Source organism: Schistocerca nitens, chromosome 11, assembly GCF_023898315.1.
Source record: "Schistocerca nitens isolate TAMUIC-IGC-003100 chromosome 11, iqSchNite1.1, whole genome shotgun sequence".
NCBI classification, from domain to species: Eukaryota; Metazoa; Arthropoda; class Insecta; order Orthoptera; family Acrididae; genus Schistocerca; species Schistocerca nitens.
This window is the reverse complement of record NC_064624.1, coordinates 107,601,193-107,621,039: the sequence shown is the minus strand read 5'-3', so window position 1 is coordinate 107,621,039 and position 19,847 is coordinate 107,601,193. Positions and strand designations below refer to the sequence as shown.

The following is a 19,847-nucleotide window of genomic DNA, read 5'->3' as shown; positions in this document are numbered from 1 at the left end:
CGGCGAACCTCAAAGTTTTTATTTCTTCTCCATGGATTTTAATACCTACTATGAATATTTCTTTTGTTTCCTTCACTGCTTGCACAATATACAGATTGAATAACTTCGGGGAGAGGCTACGACCCTGTCTTACTCCCTTCCCAACCACTGCTTCCCTTTCATGCCCTTCGACTCTTATAACTGCCATCTGGTTTCTGTACAAATTGTAAATAGCCTTTCGCTCCCTGTATTTTACCCCTGCCACCTTTAGAATTTGAAAGAGAGTATTCCAGTCAACATTGTCAAAAGCTTTCTCTAAGTCTACAAATGCTAGAAACGTAGGTTTGCCTTTCCTTAATCTTTCTTCTAAGATAAGTCGTAAGGTCAGTATTGCCTCACGTGTTCCAGTGTTTCTACGGAATCCAAACTGATCTTCCCCGAGGTTGGCTTCTATTAGTTTTTCCATTCGTCTGTAAAGAATTCGTGTTAGTATTTTGCAGCTGTGACTTATTAAACTGATGGTTCAGTAATTTTCACATCTGTCAACACCTGCTTTCTTTGGGATTGGAATTATTATATTCTTCTTGAAGTCTGTGGGTATTTCGCCTGTTTCATACATCTTGCTCACCAGATGGTAGAGTTTTGTCAGGACTGGCTCTCCCAAGGCCGTCAGTAGCTCCAATGGAATGTTGTCTACTCCGGGGGCCTTGTTTCGACTCAGGTCTTTCAGTGCTCTGTCAAACTCTTCACGCAGTATCGTATCTCCCATTTCATCTTCATCTACATCCTCTTCCATTTCCATAATATTGTCCTCAAGTACATCGCCCTTGTATAGACCCTCTATATACTCCTTCCACCTTTCTGCTTTCCCTTCCTTGCTTAGAACTGGGTTTCCATCTGAGCTCTTGATATTCATACAAGTCGTTCTCTTATCTCCAAAGGTCTCTTTAATTTTCCTGTAGGCAGTATCTATCTTACCACTAGTGAGATAAGCCTCTACATCCTTACATTTGTCCTCTAGCCATCCCTGCTTAGCCATTTTGCACTTCCTGTCGATCTCATTTTTGAGACGTTTGTATTCCTTTTTGCCTGCTTCATTTACTGCATTTTTATGATTTGGCAAATATGGGGATAAAATAAAATTACTGACACAGTTCATGCTTTTTCACTGTGATAACTCTAGATCCAAGTGATGACACATTGTTGTGGTGAAACAACACTTTCTTGTTCTTCAAATGGGGCCATGTTCCTTCAGTTACTTGATGAAGTTGTTCAGTATCTCACTGCAATATTGCCCAGTGAGAGTTTTTCTTTTTCTGAGAAGTCAGTGTACTGACACCTTCTGCTTCCCAAAAGTTTGACCATAACTTTTCTGGCTGACGGGACAGACTTTTCATTGCAGCAAATTCGTCTGAAGCAGCTGACGGTTTTTGCTCGATTTCTGGGTCGTAAAGATGAATTCGTGAATTGTTGCCGGTGATAACTGGATGCAAAAAGTCCTTTGGATCTCGTTTAAATTGCTCCAAATGCACCATCTGTCTCGACAGCCGTACCCATTTGTTGTGCGCCATCAGCAGTTTTAGCACCCATTGGGGAACATTTTTTTATCACTGTGCGTAAGATATTAATTACTCTTCCTGTCAACATACTTAGGGCTTGTACTTCTTCCCACACTTTTGTTCAATGATCAGTGACAATCATATCATTGACTTCTTTTTCAATGACTCTTGTTGGTAGCACATTTTTTACCGTATTTAAATTTGTCAAATCAACATGTGATTGTCAATATTGATTGATTGATTTCTTTATTAATCCAAGTAACAATTTACATTGTGTGGATTTTGTCAGCAAAATCATATACAATACAATACACCTACAATTTATACACGCAAAATTGATATTTACACACATTTTTAAAGTATCTTACATTAGTTTTATATCCTTTTGTAATTTTCTTATAGTACTGTACAATTCTGGATTTCATATTATAATTATTTCCTCATGTATTACAATGCAGGTTACTTTAATTACACTATGTTTTAATTCAGATAGTCCGTTACTGCGTAATAACTTTTATTTAATAAAATTTTTTTTTGTTTTGTTTTGAACTGTCCAATTGTGTCAATATCTTTTATATTTTGGGGTAATTTATTATATAATTTAACGGCATTGTACAACAAGCTCTGCTGAGTTTTAACTTTATTTTTCCTCTCTAGATGCAGATTGTATTGGTTTCTAGTTTCATAGCTGTGTACTAAAGAATTTTTAACATAGCAGTCATTTTTTTTTCATAAATAATACTTTGAAAATTGTATTCACAGGGGACAGTTAGGATTTCCAGCTTTTGGAAATGTTCAAGGCAGTGAGCCCTACTGCCACTCCTGGTTATTATACGAATTGCTCTTTTCGGTAATTTGAAAACTATTTTAATATTTTTACTGTTGGCTCCCCAAAATATTATTCCATGGGTAATAACAGAGTGGATATAAGAAAAATATATAGATCTGACACATGTAGTGTCACACACTGCAGTCAGAATTCTAAGAGCATAGCATGCTGTAGCGATTCTGTTACTAAGTATTATAATATGTTCTTCCCACTTTAACTGACTGTCAACATGCATTCCAAGAAATTTTGTGTAGTCTACACATTCTATAGTTTCATTGTTTAACTTAAAGTTGTTATAGTGTGGTGTTTTGCAGACATAGAATATATGAGGGCGGTTCAGAAAGTAACCTCCGATTGGTCACAGTGCGGGTTGTGGGGGGAGTAGCGACGCCATCTGTGCGTTCACGCACTCAACAGGTCAGTCGGCATCAAGCCGTGGTCGAGTGAACGTCGTACCTGCGCTAGTTTAATTTTTGTGGCAGTTTGAAATGTGTCCTGCAATAGAAAACCCCGCCAAATGTGAAGTGCGTGCTGTCATAAGGTTTTTTACAGCCAAAGGATATTCTGCAGCAGCTATTCATCGTGAGCTTTGTGCCGTGTACGGACCAAGAGTTATGAGTGAAGGAGTTGTCCGTGAATGGGTACGTTTATTTAAAAGTGGACGAGAAAACGTTCGTGATGAAGAGAGGAGTGGTAGACCATCATTGGTGACTGACGAACTCGTTCAGACAGTTGATGCAAAAGTTAGTGAAAATCGACGTTTCTCAATGTCGGAGTTGTCTGCTGGTTTTCCACAGATTTCTAAGACTCTCTTGTACGCGGTTTGATGACGACGAAGAGCTCAAAGATGCGGTCACAGGCTGGCTCCAGGCACAAGCGGGTGATTTTTATGCAGAAGGAATTTCAAAGCTTGTGAAGAGATACGATAAGTGCCTCAATCACTATGGAGACTATGTAGAAAAATAGTGCAAAGATGTAGTTGTAAGATGTATGTATTAAAATATTTTTATTTAACTTGGTGTATTTTTTTAAATCAACCGGAGGTTACTTTCTGAACGGCCCTCGTATATATATATTCGTCTTTAAATATGTCTGCTTGTGTCTGTATATATGTGGATGGATATGTGTGTGTGTGAGTGTATACCCGTCCTTTTTTCCCCCTAAGGTAAGTCTTTCTGCTCCCGGGATTGGAATGACTCCTTACCCTCTCCCTTAAAACCCACATCCTTTCGTCTTTCCCTCTCCTTCCCTCTTTTCTGATGAGGCAACAGTTTGTTGCGAAAGCTTGAATTTTGTGTGTATATTTGTGTTTGCTTGTGTGTCTATCGACCTGCCAGCGCTTTTGTTTGGTAAGTCTCATCATCTTTCTTTTTAGATATATTTTTTCCACGTGGAATGTTTCCCTCTGTTATATATATATATATATATATATATATATATATGAGGGAAACATTCCACGTAGGAAAAATATATCTAAAAACAAAGATGATGTGACTTACCAAATGAAAGTGGTGGCAGGTCGACAGACACACAAACACACAAACGCAAACATACACACAAAATATAGTTTGTGTGTATGTTTGTGTTTGTTGTGTGTCTGTCGACCTGAGGTTGACAGACACACAAACATGTTGCGAAAGCTTGAATTTTGTGTGTATGTTTGTGTGTCTGTCGACCTGCCAGCACTTTCATTTTGATATATATATAAACAAAGATGATGTGACTTACCAAATGAAAGTGCTGGCAGGTCGACAGACACACAAACATACACACAAAATTCAACCTTTCGCAACAAACTGTTGCCTCATCAGGAAAGAGGGAAGGAGAGGGAAAGACGAAAGGATGTGGGTTTTAAGGGAGAGGGTAAGGAGTCATTCCAATCCCGGGAGCGGAAAGACTTACTTTAGGGGGAAAAAAGGACGGGTATACACTCGCACACACACACATATCCATCCACACATATACAGACACAAGCAGACATATTTAAAGACAAAGAGTTTGGGCAGAGATGTCAGTCGAGGCAGAAGTGCAGAGGCAAAGATGTTGTTGAATGACAGGTGAGGTATTACTGGCGGCAACTTGAAATTAGCGGAGATTGAGGCCTGGTGGATAACGGGAAGAGAGGATATATTGAAGAGCAAGTTCCCATCTCCGGAGTTCGGATAGGTTGGTGTTGGTGGGAAGTATCCAGATAACCTGGACGGTGTAACACTGTGCCGAGATGTGCTGGCCGTGCACCGAGTCATGTTTAGCCACAGGGTGATCCTCATTACCAACAAACACTGTCTGCCTGTGTCCATTCATGCGAATGGACAGTTTGTTGCTGGTCATTCCCACATAGAATGCGTCACAGTGTAGGCAGGTCAGTTGGTAGATCACGTGGGTGCTTTCACACGTGGCTCTGCCTTTGATCGTGTACACCTTCCGGGTTACAGGACTGGAGTAGGTGGTGGTGGGAGGGTGCATGGGACAGGTATTACACAGGGGGCGGTTTCAAGGGTAGGAGCCAGAGGGTAGGAAAGGTGGTTTGGGGATTTCATAGGGATGAACTAACAGGTTACGAAGGTTAGGTGGACGGCGGAAAGACACTCTTGGCGGAGTGGGGAGGATTTCGTGAAGGATGGATCTCATTTCAGGGCAGGATTTGAGGAAGTCGTATCCCTGCTGGAGAGCCACATTCAGAATCTGATCCAGTCCCGGAAAGTATCCTGTCACAAATGGGGCACTTTTGTGGTTCTTCTGTGGGAGGTTCTGAGTTTGAGAGGATGAGGAAGTGGCTCTGGTTATTTGCTTCTGCACCAGGTCGGGAGGGTAGTTGCGGGATGCGAAAGCTGTTGTCAGGTTGTTGGTGTAATGCTTCAGGGATTCCGGACTGGAGCAGATTCATTTGCCACGAAGACCTAGGCTGTAGGGAAGAGACCGTTTGATGTGGAATGGGTGGCAGCTGTCGTAATGGGAGGTACTGTTTCCTGTTGGTGGGTTTGATGTGGACGTACGTGTGAAGCTGGCCATTCGACAGGTGGAGGTCAACATCAGAGAAAGTGGCATGGGATTTGGAGTAGGACCAGGTGAATCTGATGGAACCGAAGGAGTTGAGGTTGGAGAGGAAATTCTGTTCTTCTTCACTGTGAGTCCAGATCATGAAGATGTCATCAATAAATCTGTACCAAACTTTGGGTTGGCAGGCCTGGGTAACCAAGAAGGCTTCCTCTAAGCGACCCATGAATAGGTTGGCGTACGAAGGGGCCATCCTGGTACCCATGGCTGTTCCGTTTAATTGTTGGTATGTCTGGTCTTCAAAAGTGAAGAAGTTGTGGGTCAGGATGAAGCTGGCTAAGGTAATGAGGAAAGAGGTTTTAGGTAGGATGGCAGGTGATCGGCGTGAAAGGAAGTGCTCCATCGCAGCGAGGCCCTGGACGTGCGGGATATTTGTGTATAAGGAAGTGATGGTGACAAGGATGGTTTCTGGGGGTAACGGATTGGGTAAGGATTCCAGGCGTTCGAGAAAGTGGTTGGTGTCTTTGATGAAGGATGGGAGACTGCATGTAATGGGTTGAAGGTGTTGATCTACGTAGGCAGAGATACGTTCTGTGGGGGCTTGGTAACCAGCTACAATGGGGCGGCCGGGATGATTGGGTTTGTGAATTTTAGGTAGAAGGTAGAAGGTAGGGGTGTGGGGTGTCGGTGGGGTCAGGAGGTTGATGGAGTCAGGTGAAAGGTTTTGTAGGGGGCCTAAGGTTCTGAGGATTCCTTGAAGCTCCGCCTGGACATCAGGAATGGGATTACCTCGGCAAACTTTGTATGTGGTGTTGTCTGAAAGCTGACGCAGTCCCTCAGTCACATACTCCCGACGATCAAGTACCACGGTCGTGGAACCCTTGTCCGCCGGAAGAATGACGATGGATCAGTCAGCCTTCAGATCACGGATAGCCTGGGCTTCAGCAGTTGTGATGTTGGGAGTAGGATTAAGGTTTTTTAAGAAGGATTGAGAGGCAAGGCTGGAAGTCAGAAATTCCTGGAAGGTTTGGAGAGGGTGATTTTGAGGAAGAGGAGGTGGGTCCCGCTGTGACGGAGGATGGAACTGTTCCAGGCAGGGTTCAATTTGGATAGTGTCTTGGGGAGTTGGATCATTAGGGGTAGGATTAGGATCATTTTTCTTCGTGGCAAAGTGATACTTCCAGCAGAGAGTACAAGTGTAGGACAGTAAATCTTTGACGAGGGCTGTTTGGTTGAATCTGGGAGTGGGGCTGAAGGTGAGGCCTTTGGATAGGACAGAGGTTTCGGATTGGGAGAGAGGTTTGGAGGAAAGGTTAACTACTGAATTAGGGTACCAGATTGTGTTGATTGGAATTTTGAGGTTTTGGAGGGAGTGGAGCTGGAAGTGGGAGATTGAGTAGATGGGAGAGACTGGGTTTGTGTGCAATGAGAGGTGGTTGAGGTTTGCTGGAAGGGTTGTGAAGGGTGAGTGAGTTGCCTTTCCGGAGGTGGGAAACACTAAAAACAAAGATGATGTGACTTACCGAACGAAAGCGCTGGCAGGTCGATAGACACACAAACACACACACAAAATTCAAGCTTTCACAACAAACTGTTGCCTCATCAGGAAAGAGGGAAGGAGAGGGAAAGACGAAAGGATGTGGGTTTTAAGGGAGAGGGTAAGGAGTCATTCCAATCCCGGGAGCGGAAAGACTTACCTTAGGGGGAAAAAAGGACAGGTATACACTCGCGCACACACACACACACATATCCATCCACACACATACAGACACAAGCATATATATATATATATATATATATATATATATATATATGATGTGACTTACCAAATGAAAGTGCTGGCAGGTCGACAGACACACAAACAAACACAAACATACACACAAAATTCAAGCTTTCGCAACAAACTGTTGCCTCATCAGGAAAGAGGGAAGGATATATATCGTGGAATGTTTCCCTATATATATGTGTGTGTGTGGATGGGTGTGTGTGTGTGTATGTGTGTGTGTGTGTGTGTGTGTGTGTGTGTGCGCGCGCGCGCGCGAGTGTACACCCGTCCTTTTTCCCCCCTAAGGTAAGTCTTTCCGCTCCCGGGATTGGAATGACTCCTTACCCTCTCCCTTAAAACCCAAATCCTTTCGTCTTTCCCTCTCCTTCCCTCTTTCCTGATGAGGCAACCGTTGGTTGTGAAAGCTAGAATTGTGTGTGTATGTTTGTGTTTGTCTGTGTGTCTATCGACGTGCCAGCGCTTTCGTTTGGTAAGTCACATCATCTTTGTTTTTAGATATATTTTTTCCCACGTGGAATGTTTCCCTCTATATATATATATATACAAAGATGATGTGACTTACCGAACGAAAGTGCTGGTAGGTCGATAGACACACAAACAAACACAAACACACACACAAAATTCAAGATTTCGCAACAAACTGTTGCCTCATCAGGAAAGAGGGGAAGGAGAGGGAAAGACGAAAGGATGTGGGTTTTAAGGGAGAGGGTAAGGAGTCATTCCAATCCCGGGAGCGGAAAGACTTACCTTGGGGGAAAAAAGGACAGGTATACACTCGCGCGCACACACACACATATCCATCCACACATATACAGACACAAGCAGACATATTTAAAGACAAAGAGTTAGGGCAGAGATGTCAGTCGAGGTGGAAGTGAAGAGGCAAAGATGTTGTTGAATGACAGGTGAGGTATGAGTGGCGGCAACTTGAAATTAGCGGAGATTGAGGCCTGGTGGGTAACGGGAAGAGAGGATATACTGAAGAGCAAGTTCCCATATCCGGAGTTCGGATAGGTTGGTGTTGGTGGGAAGTATCCAGATAACCCGGACAGTGTAACACTGTGCCAAGATGTGCTGGCCGTGCACCAAGGCATGTTTAGCCACAGGGTGATCCTCATTACCGACAAACACTGTCTGCCTGTGTCCATTCATGCGAATGGACAGTTTGTTGCTGGTCATTCCCACATAGAATGCATCACAGTGTAGGCAGGTCAGTTGGTAAATCACGTGGGTGCTTTCACACATGGCTCTGCCCTTGATCGTGTACACCTTCCGGGTTACAGGACTGGAGTAGGTGGTGGTGGGTGGGTAGGGAAGGTGGTTTGGGGATTTCATAAGGATGAACTAACAGGTTACGAAGGTTAGGTGGACGGCGGAAAGACACTGTTACTGCTCCAGATGAGTTACTTCCATATTTTGGTGAACAAAAAAGTTACAGGTACTTACTGTACAACATACATGCCTCTGTGTGTTATCTTTTGCAAAAAAAACTACTTTCAGAATCTTGAATTATTTACAAATAATGACAAATGTTTCAATCACACGATTCCCGATGCACAGGGATCGAAATTGATGCACCGTGCTTGACCGTCTGCCAGATATAAAACCGTCTGCCAGATATAAAAACTTATCTCCTGAGAATGAAATGAGATACTGTTCTGCTTTCAGTATTAAACAAAATTTTGATATGTTATCTACATTTTACACACAGCAACATCTGAGCTGAAATCAACCATACACAAAGTCTATGCAGTGAGTTTTTACCTCTGCAGCTCATTAAAATTCCATGCAATGTTTTACTTAATTGGATGCAGCACAGTAACTATGAAGAATACTTTACTTTACTTTACATGTGGCAAGGGCCTTATCGACATACGCCTGCTCTGTGAGCCCCTTCCACTTCTGCCTGTCCAATGCGCTCTTTGTCCAGTTGCTGTTGCTGTTCATCCTAGTTGTGTCCTCCCGAATGTTATCCCGCCATCTGGTTCTGGGTCTCCCTCTTCCTCTCGTTCCTTCCATTGTTCTGCTGAATGCCATTCTAGGTTGTCTATTCTCTGTCATTCTCGCTATATGGCCTGCCCAATTCAACCTCCTCCTCTTGAGCACTTCTCGAATGTTACGGTGTTTGTACAGCCCTCTTAATTCTTCATTTCTTCTTATTCTCCATTCCGTGTTATTTTCATCGTATACAGGTCCAAAAATTTTCCTTAGTACTTTTCTTTCGAACATTAACAGTTTTTCTTCATCTTTCTCTCTAAATATTAATGTTTCACATCCGTATAACATCACATGTATAATGGTCAATTGATATAAGCGGATTTTGAAGTTACTGCTAAGTGATCTTTTTCTCAGAATTTTGATGAAACTAAAAAGTGTCTTGTTTGCTGTTGATAAACGGGCATCTATTTCTATATCTGTTCTGTTGTTATTACTAAAAAGACTTCCTAGGTACTTGAAGTGGTCAACGGTCTTGAAGTTGAATCCATCTACAGTCAGAGGCGCATCTTTTCTGGTTTTCTTACTTATGGGCAGGTATTCTGTCTTTTCTTCATTAACATGTAAGCCTGTTTTCTCAGCAATTTTGTAGTAATTTTGCATCATTCTAGTTAATTCTCTTTTGGAACTACTTATTAGTGCTACATCATCTGAGTAGGCAAGTCTTGTAATGTTCACATCCTGTAGCTGGATCCCTTGTGGACAGTTTTACAAAATTCTCTATCGATCATCTCTAGGACGAGGTTAAATAAAATAGGTGAAATGGCATCCTCTTGCCTCAGTCCAGTGTATACCTTAAAATCTTCAGTTTCTCCTACTGGTGTCTTTATGTGACATAAAGTTTCATCTATACACATTTTAACTAATCTGATTAATTTTTATGGTATTTTAAATTGCTTCATTATATTTAGGAGTGTCTGTTGGCGTATGCTATCATAGGCTTTATTAAAATCTATGAATAATATGTGGACATCTACATTGAATTCCCACGCCTTCTCTGTTACTTGTCTTAGGGTGAATAGATGATCTAATGTGGATCTGTTTCTGCAGAAACCGCATTGGTAGTCCCCAATTAGTTCTTCTGTTATTGGTATTAGCCGGTTTAATAGGCAGCTCGATAAAATTTTGTAGGTGACATCCAGTAAGGCAATTCCTCTGTAGTTATCACAAACAAGTGGATCATTCTTCTTAAATATGGGGCACACAATTGCAGTTTTCCAATCTACAGGAATGGTTTCTGTCTCCCAAATTGTTTCTGTTAACGCCTGTATTTCTAATTCCAGTTGTGGGCCTCCATTCTTTAATAACTCAGTGTATATCTTGTCCTCGCCACAAGCCTTTTATTCTTTAATTTCGTTATTGCTTGCTGTATTTCATTTACTGATGGGGTAGTAACTGTATCAGCTGTACCAGATTCTTACAATTTAAAGTAAGAGTGTGGCTCATTGCAGTTGAGAAATTGTGAAAAGTATGTCTTCCATCTTTTTTGTAAGTCACTTTTGCTGGTCAGTATTTTCCCGTACTGATCCTTTATAAACTGTTCCCTTTTATGATGAATAACAAAAAGAAATTAAGTCCTTTGCCAAGCAAAGATATCAGACTGTATGATCTGCAAAACTCAAATTTATTTTATTTTTTTATTTATTTTTTTACTGTGTAGTTTTCAAATCAGATGACAAGTATTTCATAGTAGTCTGAACGCCATGTCTCAGCACATCAGAGAATGTGAGTGTGTGTTTGTAACAGTCAAAGGATTAAATACAGTTGCCTGTTAGCCATTTACAGATTAATTCACGTAACAGAGCGGAAAATTTAGCTTTGTTAACAGGAGTAAATCTGTAATGCTTTTGTGCTAAATAAGCAAAAAATTTGTAAATAAAAATTATACTGTGGAATAGGAAGTGTTACCCAGAAGGAACTCTTTTTGAGCTACCTCTCAGGTTTACTTATGTTATGCTGTGCTACTAGGCATTTAATGTCGTTGGGCAAGCGATCAAAAATTTTCATAACGGTGTTAGTCACTCCCTTTTTGTTATAAATTCAGTTTTAATTAAGGCTAATTCTTGTAGTACACTGCTTGAAAATTGCTAAGGAACAAAGACACTGTGGGACAGGAATAATCACAGGCAATGATGGATAACATGAAACACACAGTAAATAGACTATGTGATCAAAAGTATCTGGACACCTGGCTGAAACTGACTTACAAGTTCGTGGCACCCTCCATCGGTAATGCTGGAATTCAATATGGTGTTGGCCCACCCTAAAGACTTCATGACAGCTTCAACTCTTCCAGGCATATGTTCAGTCAGGTGCTGGAAGCTTACTGGCAGATTAAAACTGTGTGCCGGACCGAGACTCGAACTCGAGACCTTTCCCTTTTGGAAGGTAGGAGACGAGATACTGGCAGAAGTAAATCTGTGAGGACTGGGCGTGAGTGATGCTGGGGTCGCTCAGTTGGTAGAGCACTTGCCCGCGAAAGGCAAAGGTCCCGAGTTTTAATCTGCCAGGAAGTTTCATATCAGCGCACACTCCGCTGCAGAGTGAAAATCTCATTCAGGTGCTGGAAGGTTTCTTGGGGAATGGCATTCTTCACGGAGTGCTGCACTGAGGAGAGGTATCGATGTCGGTCAGTGAGGCGTGGCATGAAGTCGGCATTCCAAACCGTCCCACAGGTGTTTTATAGGATTCAGTCAGGAGTCTGTGCAGGCCAGTCCATTATGGGGATGTTATTGTCAAGTAATCAATTTGCCACAAGCTGTGCATTACGAACAGGTGCTCGATCATGTTGAAAGATGCAATCAGCATCCCTGAATTGCTCTTCAACAGTGGGAAGCAAGCTGGTGCTTAAAACATCAATGTAGGCCTGTTCTGTGATAGTGCCATGCAAAACAACAAGGGGTGCAAGCCCCCCTCCATGAAAAACACGACCACACCACAACACCACTACCTCTGAATTTTACTGTTGGCACTACGCTTGCTGGCAGATGACGTTCACCGGGCATTCACCATACACATACCCCGCCATCGGATCGCCACATTGTTCTCCGTGATTCGTCACTCCGCACAATGTTTTTCCACTGTTCAATCGTCCGATGTTTCTGCTCGTTACACCAAGTGTGAGGCATCGTTCGGCATTTACTGGCATGAAGTGTGGCTTACGAGCAGCAGCTCAACCACGAAATCCCAGTTTTCTCACCTCCCGCCTAACTGTCATAGTACTTGCAGTGGATCCTGATCCAGTTTTGAATTCCTGTGTGACGGTCTGGATAGATGGTTTGCCTATTACACATTACAACCCTCTTCAACTGTCGGCAGTCTCTGTCGGTCAACAGATGAGGTCGACATATACGCTTTTGTGTTGTACATGTCCCTTCACATTTCCACTTCACCATCACATCGGAAACAGTGGACCTAGAGATGTGTAGGAGTGTGGAAATCTCGCGTACAGATATGTTTGAAGTTCGTGAGTTCTGCTTCAGAGCACCCGTTTTGCTCTCTCACGGTGTCTAATGACTACTGAGGTCATTGATATGAAGTACCTGGTAGTAGGTGACAGCAGAATGCACCTCGTATGAAAAAATGATGACGTTTTTGGGGGGTATCTGGATACTTTTGATCACATAGTCTATGTAATATGCGTTGAATGGTAAATTTATAATGAAAAAAGTACTGATTTCACCATTTGGGAAGTCAGGGCAAGAGACTTAAAAAATTTTCATATATGATTCAGATCGGACTCCCAATATAATGGTCGATATTGGACTCTTAGTAAGTAATATGCACTCCTTGGGCAGTAATGGATGTTTTGCAGCTGTTATCCATGCTGGCTACCAAACTGTTGAGGAGTCCTTGGGGGATATTGCCCCACTCTCCTCTCCAGACGGTTTTCAGTTCTTGCACAGTTCAGGTAGGGGTTGTTCATTGAGAAATACATCTGCTTAGGGCATGCCAGGCTTTCTGTATTGGGTTTATGTCCAGGAAGTAGGCAGACCATTCCAAACATTCAGTATTTTACTTTACAGTGTGTCTGACAGCTCAGCAGTGCTCTATGGGCAGGCATTGTCATTCATAAACGGAAAGCTGCTACCTGCCACACCCTTAAGGGGCTCCGGAAAGGCTCAAAATCATGAAAAGTTCAATTTTTACTTTTTTGCGTTTTCTGAATCTGCAGACTATTACCTTTTAATAGATATATAATTTATTCAATTCCGAAGACTACAACTATTTTTAAATTTTTTTTAAAATGTGTTCTACTTGGGCGTGACCCACTGTGGCGCTGTTAAACTGCTGTCAAATGGTGTTATTATTAACGTCCGTGTTCATCAGGTACATTTTAGTGATGTGAGATAAAGTATGTGTTGTGGCTAACCTGTGATGGTTCAATATATATCGCTGGTGTGATTGTCGATTGTTTCATGTTTATTTACTCTGTCGTTATCTCGAAAATATTCGTAATTAATTCTGTTTCTTGAGTCTCTGTTTTGTTGAAGTATAATAATGAGTAAAAGTAAAGTTATTAGAAATCCTCTGAAGGCTTTTAAGAAAAGGAGAAATGTTGGAAAGCCAAAGGTATGTGTTATTACTGTAAACAATAAAGACGATAACCAAGTGAGTGAACCTAACCTCTCAAGTACACCTGCCCATAGCAGTCAAAGTGGGAAAGAAAATACTTCACAGAAGAAGCTTGGTTCAATGAGTGAAAACTATGAATGTTTTATGGGCGAATCGGATGTGAATGAAATATTTGATATGTCGGTTCTCAAAGGAATTTTTTCAAACTGTGTAAGATGTATTCATTGTAGTGAAGTTGGTCTGTAACTCTCCATAATAAAGCACGTAGGACTTGCTAGTGAAATACAACTGAAATGTGATAAGTGTTCATACATGACCACCTTTTGGAACAGTGTTGCAGTAACTGCAACTGACGAAAATGGTAGCAAAATCTACGAACACAACATTAGATTTGTTTATTCCTTGCGTTCAGTTGGTAAGGGTGCTACTGCAGGTGCAATTTTCTGTGGCATCATGAATCTTCCAAATCCCCCAACGAAGTTTACGACCTATAATAAATTAATAGGGTCTAAAGTAGAAGATGTCTGTATAGAATCTATGAAGAATGCTGTGGAAGAGGCAGTAATGGAAAATAATGGTAACAGAGATTTGACTGCAGCGTTCGATGGTACCTGGCATAAACGGGGACACACATCTCTTCATGGTGTAGTATCTGCCACCAGTATGTATACAGGGAAAGTTTTAGATGTAGCAGTATTGTAGATGTCCACAAAAATATAAAGGTACACATGAAAATAATTGCAAAGCTAACTATAGTGGCAGTAGTGGAGGAATGGAAGTGGCTGGTGTTGCCAGTATATTCCAGCGTTCTGAGGCGTGTGATAAAGTGCAATATGTTAATTACCTTGGTGACGGTGATTCTAAAAGTTTCAAACATGTTCAAGGACTGAAGCCCTATGGTGATGATGTTGTAGTGCAGAAATTTGAGTGTATTGGACACGTACAGAAGCGAATGGGAACAAGACTTCGGCGACTGAAAGCTTCGTACAAAAAACAAAAACTCAGTGATGGTAAAGGGTTGGATGGGAAGGGAAGGTTAACTGACAGTGTAATTGACAAAATACAGAACTATTATGGAATGGCTATTAGGCAAAATACACAAAGTGTCGACAAAATGAAGAAGGCTGTTTGGGCTCTTTTTTTTCATACTTCTTCAACCGATGAAAATCCCCAACAAAGCTTGTGTCCCAAAGAAGAAGACAGTTGGTGTAAATATAACAAAGGATTGCTAACTGGTGAAGTGTACACTCATAAGCATAGTCTGCCTCATGCAATAATGGAGGTGATAAAACCTATTTTCAGAGACTTAGCAGCACCTGAACTGTTGAAAAAGTGTATTCACGGAAAAACTCAAAACCCTAATGAAAGTGTAAATAGTGTTATATGGTCGAGAATCCCCAAGACTGTAGTTGTTGGAATAGAAACAGTTCACTTTGGTGTGTATGATGCTGTTGCGTCTTTCAATGATGGCAACATTGTAAGGTGCAAGGTATTTAGAAATATGGGAATGGTAGGAGCGATGCTTGCTTTAGACAAGGAACGCCTTCGGGCTGCAGACAGGGCTGTAAAGAGTCTAGAAATACAAGCAAGAGTAAACAGGAGGAGGAACAAGAGGAAGCTGGAGGAGGAGTTTGCAGAGGATGAAGATAATCCATCCTATGGACCTGGAATGCACTAAAAAGTTAATCCAATCTTTGTCGCTCGATTCCCAAAACTTTTATTTTCTCATACTAATTACATGTTTTCTAAGGATCTTCCAAACATATTTGTTTCAAACTTTCAGTAAATGTTACACAGTACCTTCTGCATAATTTAACACAGCCTTTTTCCAAAAAACTGTATATTTTTGAATATATAAATAAAAAATTGCAAAAAAAGTTGTGAATTTTCATTACAATTGAGAAAAAATCATCTTTAATAACTGAACTAAAATTTTGTAAAATCCCTGTGTTAAGTTGTAGCCCATATTCCAATAAATAATCTGTAAAAAGTTCAACTTCCTACCTCAAATACTTTGTGAGGAAAGATGTAATTTATAAGCGTTATTTTAACATTGCAAGTATAGGGCGTTCCGGAGCCCCTTAAACTGATGGACACAATCCAGAATAATCTCCTTGCAATACTGCTGTGCCATAGTATTACCTAGTGCAAAGATATGCAGAGGTGTTAAGCCATTGTGCATAAAGCCTGCACACACAGTAATGCCTAAGCCATACTGATGACGTTCGTGAACACGCTGTGGAATGTAACGTGTTGCCCTGTCTTTCCACACTAACTGTCAGCCTGAATCACTTGCCTCAGTGAAGCAGGATTTGTCAGAGAATGTCTCTCCGGACCACTGCTCTTGACTCCAACCAAAATGCTCCCTATTCTAACAAAGTGTTTTTTGCTGATGTCACGTTTGAAGTCCGATGCACTTAATGGGCTTCTGAGTGTACAAATCGGCTCAATTTATTCACCTGAGAATAGTTTTGGCAGAGAAGTGTGTAACGGTAGTGGTCACAAAGTCTGCAGCGATCTGCCTAAGAGTGATAAGGCCACTAGGGCTACGTATCGATTCTTATGTGGAGTGGGGTCCGCAGCTTCTGGTGTAGTGGCTAGCTCTGCTGCCTGTGGATCACGGGGTGCCGGGTTCGATTCGTGGGTGGGTTGGGGATTTTCTCTGCCCAGGGCCGAGGTATTTGTTTTGTGCTCATCATTTCATCATCATCATCATTCGTAACAGTGGCTAGACTGGACAGCGTAAAATTTGGGACTTTGTACGGGTGCTGATGACCGCACAGTTGAGTGCCCCACAAACCAATACCGTATTTACTCGAATCTAAGCTGCACCTGAAAAATGAGACTCGAAATCGAGGAAAAAAAATTTTCCCGAATCTAAGCCGCACCTGAAATTTGAGCCTCGAAATTCAAGGGGAGAGAAAAGTTTTAGTTCCCACCTCCAAATCGAAACAAAGTTCGTCTAATTGTAATACGAGACACAATTTAGGTCGAATGAATGACGATACAGCTGCAGTAGTTTGGTTCGAGTCGTAAGCTTAGCAGTTAAGGTTTACCAGGTAGCCATTGCTATGCGTCAGGCGCTCCGTCTGTATTTATACGGGTACCCTTCCTTTTTCACGTGCTTCGTCTGGTTTGAATTCATTGATTATTTTTCTTTGATCTGATAAGTGCCGTTCTCTTTGTTATAGGTGTTTACGTCACTCTAAGCTGAAAATGCATTACTGTACTGTGTCATGCATTGTTTGTCGCATTGTGATTGTGCGTGTTTACGGCCTGTCGCCACTCGCGGCATGGCCTGCTTTTGTGCGCACTACCGCCGCTTACAAATAAAAAATAGAGAGGAATCGTCTCATTAGCGAAACATTTGTTGTTACTTACACTACTGCTTTCTTTGATAATGATCAACAAGAACCAAATAATAGACTGCATATGATAGATGGTATTCTGAACGAAATTTTAGCGAAAATTTTTCTCCGTTTGAAAATCTTTGCAGGCGGCTTTTTAGTTCATTACATTCTGCACAGAAATTAGAGTCATCTTAGATTTAAAAATCTAGTCAATTGCCGTGCTTCGTTTCTGACTGTATCACTATTAGGCATAAGAATAATACGAATATAAACATTACATGATATGTATATTCTTCCGCATTTGCTGTTGTCTCACTCTACTTTCGTAGTTTATTAGGCAGACAGGATTTAAATGAGATAGTAGCAAACACGAAACAATACATGGCAAAATGTTTATATTCGTATTATTCTTATGGTGAAGAGAATACTGCATGTGATTCACAATTCATAAAAGTTCCTATTAGCAACCATCTCTTCTCACAGGTAGGAAAAAATTCAGAACGCAGAGTTGGCCATATTGACAAACATCCCAAACAGTCTTGCCAGTCGCATTTTTGTAGTACATTGAAATGCAGCTACATTCGAAGATGAACAATACGGAATTTGTATTTACTTCGTTGGATAATGTACGAAAATGCAGTGGTCAAAACTCGGGGCGGAGGAAAAAGGCTCGTCTTCAACCTCTTTTTTTTTTTTTTTTTTTTTTTTTTTTTTTTTTTTTTTTTTTTATGGCGCAGAGGTTTTGGTGCCAATATTTATCTTTGTGCCTACAAATCATGCCTTTGTAGCGCTACATATATTCGACGGCAGAAGTTAGTTGTGGCGGCACCCACCAACATTTTTCAGAACTCCCGCTTGCTTTGCACTCGATTCTAAGCCACAGGCGGTTTTTTGGATTACAAAAACCGGAAAAAAAGTGCGGCTTAGATTCGAGTAAATACGGTAATCATCATCATCATCATCATCATCATCATCTCTTATGGTGTGGTGATCCATCAGTGACCACTGGCATGCTTCCGCAAGCATTTACACCGTCACTGGACTGTTTTAATTGTGAGATGACACTTTTGAACACACCCATTACTGTGGCCACAGAAGTGACATTTTGACCTGCTTAGAGCCATCCGACTGCTCATCCACGATTCTCAGCACTCGAATGATGTCTTGCAGACGAGCTGCTGTGCCACACGGAATGTCACACTAATCAGTTCCACAACATTCGTCAAACACTGTACTCCGCAAACTGTGGAATGCGTACAGAGTGTTTATGCACAGGCTTCGCAGCAGTTAGCATATCCCGCCCTCTGTATTCCCACGTACTATCACCGATCGAGTGTTCTACAGCAGTTGGCTATTGTTCCTTAGCAAGTGTTAATTGTTCCCTAAGCAATTGTCAAGCAGCGTATTATAATTACAGACATAATTGTTCCTTCTCAACATCGATGGATTATTTACACTAAATTTAATTAGTTGCTTAAACAGTGGTCTACGAGATGATCCTGGGTGAGCACCGACATGTTATAAGTAAGTTCAGCTATTATCTGGGTTGTATCAGGTATTGATGTGTGTGGATCCTTTATTAGGATGTGTGTACCAGGAGCAAACATTTCAATTTCAGACCTCTCCTCCAATGCCTTTATAAGATTATTTATATAACTTGATTTTAGCACTGCATACTTTCTGTTCCCACAGTCTGAATTTATTACCGTCACATTTTTCCTTCAACTACTGTTGTGTATTTGTTACAGGATGAATGCTGGGCATTGGAAGGGTGTCTCTCTGTAATGTGGACAGGTGTGGCGCAGAACAGATGGTTGAGGAGCGGGAGTGTCTGCCAAAAAGTGGGCCTCGGCCACTCCCCAGCTCTTCTGATCGCATTCCTGACCTTTTTCGCTACAGTTCCTGAGATTTGCCTCTTCTCTTCTGACCACGTATCAATAGTGCTATGCCAGTTAGCAGGAAAACAACTCTGCAGCCGACAAAATCGGTAATCCTAAAAGGAAAAGGGTATACTACAATACTAGCCAGAGCCTTATCTGTGACGTTTCGTCTTCTGCTCTGTATATAAGATATCTCAAAATCTACTGTTTCTTTCTCTCATGTTAAAATTCTTATTTAGACACTCTGTGCTCATTCCCTACTGTTATCTTATTGTCATTGTTAGTAACTATATGCATGAAATTAACTAGGATTAATCGTGTATGTAAAATTCATCGAAAGTATTGTACGTACTTGTTACCGGCCATTCTCAAAGCAGTGCAAACCAGAGTCAGTGCTATTGACAGGACTCAAATATGTATGTCCCATCAGTCTGAGCTTCTCGAACCAGAGTCTACTTTTACAGGAGTACAATACATTTGACCAGGGTGAGTACAATACGACAAATTATAAAGAAACTCATAAAGGTTGGGATCAGAATTGGTGTTTAAAGATAGCTTATGTGATAGTTATATTTCAGAATTCAAACAGCATTGCTAACTGTTTGTTTTGCACATTTTTGCCCTCTTCTGACAAGTTTTATATAAAGTAACCAATTTCTGAAGTTCCAGAAATGGCCATTCCATGTTACTCCTCCACACATGCACTGTCTTTACCATGAGAAAGCACTCTCTTGTTCTGAAACATAAACACCTCCTGTGTTTGATATTTTTCATTAAAGCACAGTTTCTGCCACTTATTTGAAATTTTGATTTTAAGGTAACAGAAGTGAGAGGTGTACATGGGAGAGGTAAATGTTGCAAGAGGTCCCTCAATAGATGTTTAAAATGATACATTAC

General features: G+C 41.3%; 1 protein-coding gene across 1 annotated transcript in view; it reads left to right on the top strand.

Annotated features, from left to right (window-relative positions):
* Positions 1 to 19,484, top strand: part of LOC126212672 (pleckstrin homology domain-containing family M member 2) — a 282,889-nt gene extending 263,405 nt beyond the window's left edge. The window contains exon 19 of the mRNA XM_049940093.1: positions 18,819 to 19,484. The gene's annotated coding sequence lies outside the window, so the exon portion shown is untranslated. The remainder of the gene's footprint in view (positions 1 to 18,818) is intronic.
* The last annotated feature ends 363 nt before the right edge of the window (positions 19,485 to 19,847 follow it).